This window comes from Rhipicephalus microplus, chromosome 5 (genome assembly GCF_043290135.1).
Source record: "Rhipicephalus microplus isolate Deutch F79 chromosome 5, USDA_Rmic, whole genome shotgun sequence".
Lineage (NCBI taxonomy): Eukaryota > Metazoa > Arthropoda > Arachnida > Ixodida > Ixodidae > Rhipicephalus > Rhipicephalus microplus.
In genome coordinates this window covers 167,521,809-167,528,987 of record NC_134704.1, presented here as the reverse complement: position 1 = coordinate 167,528,987, position 7,179 = coordinate 167,521,809, and the positions used below count along the sequence as shown (strand labels likewise).

Here is a 7,179-nt window from a genome sequence, read left to right as displayed (position 1 = left end):
GCACTCTGCGACAGCGCCTCCAGAATACCATTCCCCGATTACCTTGTGCAGAACATCAAATAAATTTTTTGTTCTCTTTCTACACTCTAAGGAAAAATTACCCTAAAAAGAGCAACAGAGCCCAACAGGCGTGCGCCATGAACGGATAGACTGTTGCAGAGCAACCACAGAGGGAAGCGTGTGCGCGAAACCACTTAGTCTCCAAACACGCTCCAAAGGGAGAAACCACCCGGGGATTTCAGGCAGTGCGAAAAGCGTTGCCAAGGTTACCAACCATCCTTCTCCTCTGCTGGCTCAGTCTTTCCCCGTATTTTGGCTGCGACGGATCGCGTTGTGTCGTGCTCGGAGTGCTTGACCACGGCCGCCTGGATACGACGATCTAGGAATTATGACATGGTGCTTATGTGTACGCTTGGATGAGCGTGGGCTGCTGCTTTTGCGTTTCGTTTGCACCCATGAAGTCTGTAACAAGTCTGGACACGTCACCACGCCGGGCTGTATATTTCTGGCTTCAAGATAGTCACGACCAACACACGACTGACACAGTTGGCAAGGCCAATATGGCGGCCGAGAAGACAACAGGGCTATCGAATGTATACTTCAGTCCGACTCAGGGCAGAAAACAGCGCTGGATTCTAAGGCAAGTAGGTTATTATGCATTATTTTACTCAACTTGTCGCGTGTGCGATACGGATTGCGCTTGCCGTGAACGGGCTTGGTCGTGTTTTATATCGCGCGCACGAAATGCATTGCGACGGTCAGCTTCAGGGTCTGCAGTTTGCCTGTGCTTTTATACTGCCTAGAAATTGACTGCCATTGCCGTCGGCCTCCTGTACGCAGCTCGTCGAGTGCTCGCCTTTCTTCGCCGCCGCGATGAGCTCCGGGCTGACGATATTGGGCTGAGACCTCGTCGTAGTCTTGGGAGTCGTCGAAAACACGTTCCGGGTTCTCGTAAAGAGCTTGGCTGTAGTATGTCGCGCGCTGTGTGCACCAACATGGGCTGGCGAGGCTTTCGCTAGTGTCGAAAATCACTGAAAATTGGTCGCCATTACAGTTGGCTTTCCCGTCAGTCGGTCGCAATTAGCTCGGTGCCATCCGTTGGCCGCAACGGCGGACTTGCGGCGTTTGCGCGATGCAATCGCTCGAGTTTGTGGCAAAGGGTTGCATTACTGTCGATTTCTTCGGAACTAGCTCCAAACCAGCTCGGCGCTGTTCATGGCGGCGGCCAAGCGTACCTTCGCCGCCTGATCAAGTTCGCTGGCGGCAGACACTCCCCGTGCAGCGCCGTGCTTGGTGTCGCGTTAGCTGAACGACGTCGCTCGCTTAGGACTCGCTGACTTGTTAGCGGCATGGTGTTTCGCGGAATTGTGGCTACGGCCACCACTCTTAAGCTGTTGCACTACGGGGATCGAAATGAGTCTTTGACCATGTGTGACATCACGGTGAAATCATTAGCATGTCATATCTTACGTATGTTTTTATTTTACCTTGCACGTACTGCTCCTATGCATTTGTATTCATCCTCTGTCACGTGTGGCTCACAAATTTACATACTTATTTTGCAGCCGTGGGCGCACACTGTGCTTAAGACTGTGTCGCTGGCGTCTGCGATGCCTGTCATCTATCTCTTTCGTCAGAGCAGCTTTTGAAGGACTGTGCGAAATGCGACGGTAAAGTTGATTGTGTGTTATATTTTAACGCTTGTTTTTATATTAACGTGCACGTACTTTTCATATGCGTGCATCTTCATCTTCTGTCACGTGTGTCTAACTATTTTTACAATATATTGTACGTGAAGCCGTGGAAACAAAACAGACAGAAGGCTGCGTGCGCTGGCGTCTGCAATGCCTGTAATCTATCGCTTCCATCGGAGGAGCTCCCCAAGGACTGAACAAGATTTTACAACGAGACCGGACTATTACACTTCACCATAAATTCACTTGAAAGAGTAGAGAAACTTCATGTGTATGTAGAAAAATAAAAGATTTCGATATGTCACTTTTGTTTTCCGTTGTTGCCGTGACAGCGAAAGCAGTTAAGCATAGGTGGCTAACTATAGTTTTTCGCGTGTTCTTGTCTGCGCAATTTGTTGCTCACTGCGCAGAAAAAAGAATTAGGCCTGGCGGAAAATAAACAAAAAGCAATGTGTGAATTGAGGACAAAAAGTTCATCCGATTGGAGCACTTTAGTAGATCAACCGTTTATCCGGCAAGGTGCACATGTGAGGGCTAACGGTGGCCCGGTTTGGTGTAATTGTGGGGATTAACAGTTGCCTTATAAGCTGCAAATATAAAGACTGAATGTTAGTCCTTTGAGGTGAATTGTGGGACTAACGGTTACTCACTAAGGTGTGAATGTGAGGACTAATTATTAGTTCCTTGAGCTTGTCTGTGGGGACTAACTGTTAGACCCAGTGCCGTTACTCCTTAAAGAGAATAATGGTTGTGGCAGCCCCATTAGTTCCCAAAATGACGAATCTCACACCTATTTAACCCCCTTTGCCTTAGAGTGTACAGACGCAAGACTATCGTATTTCGACAACATTTGCGGTCTAACATGCAGATGCGGGACCAATTTTTTTTCTCCGGGCTCTCTTGTGCTACTCTGGCGCCCATCCCGCCAGGTATGGAAGAAACTTTTTTTGTCGCAATACGCTGGGTCTTACCGAGTCCTGTTCCAGGCGACACGGTTCACCTATGACATTTCCTCCACAACGAGCTTGTCTGTTACACCCAGAACAGACATTGCGCATGTTTCTCGCCTCTTTGCCTACAACAGTGACACATCACTATAGACACATCAGGCACCGGGACGGTGCTTTGCCGACCGGGGTAATGTCACGGGTTTATGCAAGTGCCGTAGGCACGGGCGCCAGTAATTACACCAAGTGAGTGAAGACAACGACGTTGTTGTTGTGGGGCTGAGTCTGAGGTGCCCAGTCATCCTGAATTTCTGTGCGCTTTGTGAAGTGTTAACCTGACAGGCGTGAAGTTAATAAAGACATCCCGTAAGTATAATAGGAAGCTGAACATCATGTTTCTCCTTCTGTATTGAGATATATTGTAGATGGCGTAATTATTATATTTAGTGCACTTCTAATGAAGCGCTGATTATAAACCTTGCACGCAAAGTTTGTGTTTGCGGTGTACATTGGTTGACACTCACAGGCTTATTTCGTGATCTGCACGAGAATAATTAGTGACAATACTTCTTAATTTATTTATTTTGTTTTATTACGGTTTTTATAGGGCAAAACCGCGGAATAGCGAGGCATGGAGCACTCATCAATTCATTTTTTGCCAACACCGCCGATGCCATCATTTCCTCCTACACCTCCTGCACCGGCGAGGGCATCAGTTGGTGCCATTATAAGAGCACCTGCAATGAAAAGAAAGAGAACTTTCAAAGCCAGTAAACGTTGTCTGTAATCACTGTTTCTCGCCTGAACGAATGTGCAACACGGATGCTGTGGTGGCCTATTTTCTTATTTTGCGCTAAATATAACGTCCAAGTTAAAAACATATTGTCACTGCAGTTTTACCAATGAACATATGCCTGTATTTTCACCGTAGCAAACCTTTATTGATAATACAAAGACAGCGACAGAAACAGTGCGCTAACTCTCCAGAAATTTTGTTCGCCTTAATTTTCACCTAAGCACTATTTCAATATACGACTTTTAAAAACACCTTTCCCGCTTAAAAAGTTGAAAGTTAGTGCAATCAAAAAATTTCGCGTTTTGCTACTGTCCTATTCACATATTCTAAATTAAGCATAGTTTTTTTGAAATTCAGTGCTAGAAATGTCTTGAAATGAAATGCCGCAAAACATATTTTTTTCATCACAAGCCAAATATTTTTCAAAAACCACTGAAAGTGCGCCTACGTTTATTCCAGACCATCACATGTTGAAGTGATTTAACGCTGAACCTCATACTGGCTAGCCCTACACTGATAACTGTTCCCAAAGTACACACATCTTGGGTGTTCTTTACGCGTACTTGTTCTTTGGCATCGTATTAAGGCAAAATAGTCAATTAAAACTTCTTAACATAACATAGCTCTAAAGTTGAGCAATGTCCTAGTAGTATTAGGTATCTATGGACTGCATGCCAGTCTATAGGGTAGCAGATGGGCAATTTGTCACACATATTTGTTGCTGTTTTCCCAAATGTGAATGCTGGTCAAGGTTTCCCAGCAATTCTGGGTCACTCGTGCAGCGCTTTTCAAGATTAGCAACACAAATTTATTCCCTAAAAAATATGTGAACGACGCTGTGAAAAACATGAAATTGCTAGACACTTGGTGCGGAAGTCTTTCGGAAGTCATTGTAGTCACAATTTTGGACTTGTAAAAGCTTCGAAGTTTTTGTTTTTTGTTCTAAAAACAAAACTGCAAGCAATAAGTGAATACACCCCGTTGGGCACCTTTGTTCAGTAGATTACAATTGCAATGAAGAGACCTACATGGTACTTGAATTAAATAGCTTATAGGGACGTTCAGTAGGATAATTGCAAGACTCTAGAACAAATATGTAAAAGCAAACAGTAATAATGATGGTGGTGAAAATAACTGAGGCATCAGAGAGTTCCTTGAGAGTTTTATAATTGCAAGCATGCTAAATACTATTGCAAGCATTCTGAAATATTTTGAGAAAGATTGGTTCCAATGCACCTTCTTTCAAAAGTCAGCCAACTAAAACGATGGTAATTTGCATTACAAAACAACTGTAAACTAGGTTTTGGCTAAGCTTTTTGCAAAAGTGAAAATTCAGCTTAGTGACGACGCACATGAAGAAACAAATTTTCTTTTCCTGATGTATAGCTGCTATTTATTATGCGTATGAGCACCAAATCTGTGCACAAAAATATTGGTCTCAGTGATGTTTGCGAGGCTGAAATAAATTAAACAGTGGTACCTATCACCATGGCAACAGCCACCAGCAACTTCATTCCAAAGACACTCTTAGTGTTAGATTCACCTGCAGAGAAATAATATCGGCAAGTGTATCAGTCACGAATAATATAACTTTTACTAGAAAAATATTGAATATGCCTTGTTCTGCTCAAAACATTATTATAGAAAATATTTGAATGTGTCTTTAGTTATCATGCAGAGCTTCTGCTGCTATCAATGACACATAGCCTTCCATGCATGAAGACGAAAAACAACAATTTAGGCACGTGTTTATTAAATTGATTTCCTTAGACTAGTGTGTTAGACTCAGAGGGACGCATTCAGGAAGGCACATCCTCAAACAAATCGGTACATCAAGTACAGCGGTAGATGGCAACTAGAAAGAAGTCTCGAGCATTCTTATTGACAATAACACAGGCCTTTCCCAAGTATTGCGCACCGCCTTTACAATTCGAGCAGAAGGCTAGCCTTAGCCAAAGCGCTGCTAGAATGAGGTAAAGATCAATCTAAGGATTTCTGGTTTGTCAACGTGGCTTTCGCATCAAATAAACGAGCTTTCAAAACAGTACTTATGATTGCTAAAGTGAACTAGTCAACTCAGATTTCATGTATACCGTAGAGTCACAAATGACCGAGCAAGTAGCCATTGCATCGACATGTTTAGACCCTAATAGATCGAGAATCCACAGCGAGTCCAGGGCAGCCGTGTGAGCCCTGGCCTAGAAAGTAATCTCTAGGGAGATCCTGGCAAAGCTCAATTGAAAAGTAATCAAGCTGCACAGAACGTTTTGATTTCCTGTTTACATGAGAGATAATGGCGCTTACTAGAACCTCAATGAGTTTGCCCAAAATACTGCACGTGCACATGTCAACCAAGAAGCGCAAAGCAAGATGTTCAAGTATCATTATTCAAGGATCACTTCCTTTCATACAACGAGCTAAGGAAACATTTATATCTGGGTCGCAGGGTCTTCCCCCTCTATACAGTAGACGAAACAGACCCCAGGCTATTACGCTATGACTATTTCAGACAAAAACCTTCCCATACCGGCTAGTCATTAACAGCACTAATGCTGCATTCTTCCTTCCAACAACATACGATAAATTCAATTTCACCATAGTCCTCGCTGATATGCTCTGCGTTGCTCAGCGTTACGCCGCAACAAGGAAAATACTGAAGAACGATGGGACGCAGCTTTACGCAGCAATTCATTAAATGCACAATTATTATTAGTTCAATGGTACCACGAAGCGGCGAAAAGTGCAGGTATTACGGTCCCAATGTGGGACCGGCTCATTTCGGGGTAGGACACCGGGGCGATCTATTTGAATTTTGATGAAGTTCTTTCCTCCATCCATCCATCCTCGCTCTCATTGCAACATAGAATTTTTGTAACTAGCAAAATAAGCTATCCTACAATATTCAATTCTTCCACAACTTACTTAATTTCTTCATTCGCAAACAAAAGCGTTCGACAAATGAAGATTTATCAAAGTACATCGTTTATAAAATGAACAATTCTGTCGCTAAACAGAGTGCCTCCCTTGGCTGGAGCAATTGTTTTATGCCGGCACGTGTGCTGAAACAGAGGCCATATCGGCAGCATGATCCATCATCTCACCTGTACTGCGATTGGTTGGTACCAATTGCTACGCGTCTCCGTAGGTCTGTGGATTCAAGCTTATTGAATGCCGACTTATATACTGAAAGTCAGTGATAAAGTACTTTGCTTCACCTGTTCTGATAGGGCAAACTGAGCAGAATAAAATAGGGGAAAATGACAGGTGAATCCTCACTAATTGAAATAATAAAAACGCTATGGCGGTTAATTATGTTTGTCCTAAATAGAAACATTGAAAAAAAGAACACATAAATAAAGGCTAATCACATTTCTCATAATGCTTAATTGCTACCCTTCAGCCATGAGACTTTGCAGTGGAATACTACGCACTCGACGTATAACTATTGACTTACGTTGAGATGACAAACACAATGTCAAGGAGAGATAGAGAGAAAACCACGCACGCGCATATACAGAACGAAAAGCACATGAAACAAGCATATAGGGTCAATAAAGTGTTTGTATTATTTACTGAATATTTACATGCATGCAGTTTCAGAAATTTTCAATTTATTTCAGCTTTATTGAGCATTTTCTTCACAGAGTTGCGGAAAGAAAACGCAAGGATAAGAGCAAAAAGCTGCTTTGTAAGCAGCTTGACGAAGCTCCTACTCTTTTTCACTTAGCATTACATATTCGCA

General features: G+C 43.1%; 1 long non-coding RNA gene across 1 annotated transcript; it reads right to left on the bottom strand.

Annotated features, from left to right (window-relative positions):
* Positions 1-3,205: 3,205 nt before the first annotated feature.
* Positions 3,206-6,665, bottom strand: LOC142818015 (uncharacterized). The gene is made up of 3 exons (XR_012895478.1): positions 6,539-6,665; positions 4,918-4,980; positions 3,206-3,378 (listed from the first exon to the last, which is right to left on the bottom strand). It is a non-coding gene; the product is annotated as an uncharacterized LOC142818015 (long non-coding RNA).
* Positions 6,666-7,179: the final 514 nt, after the last annotated feature.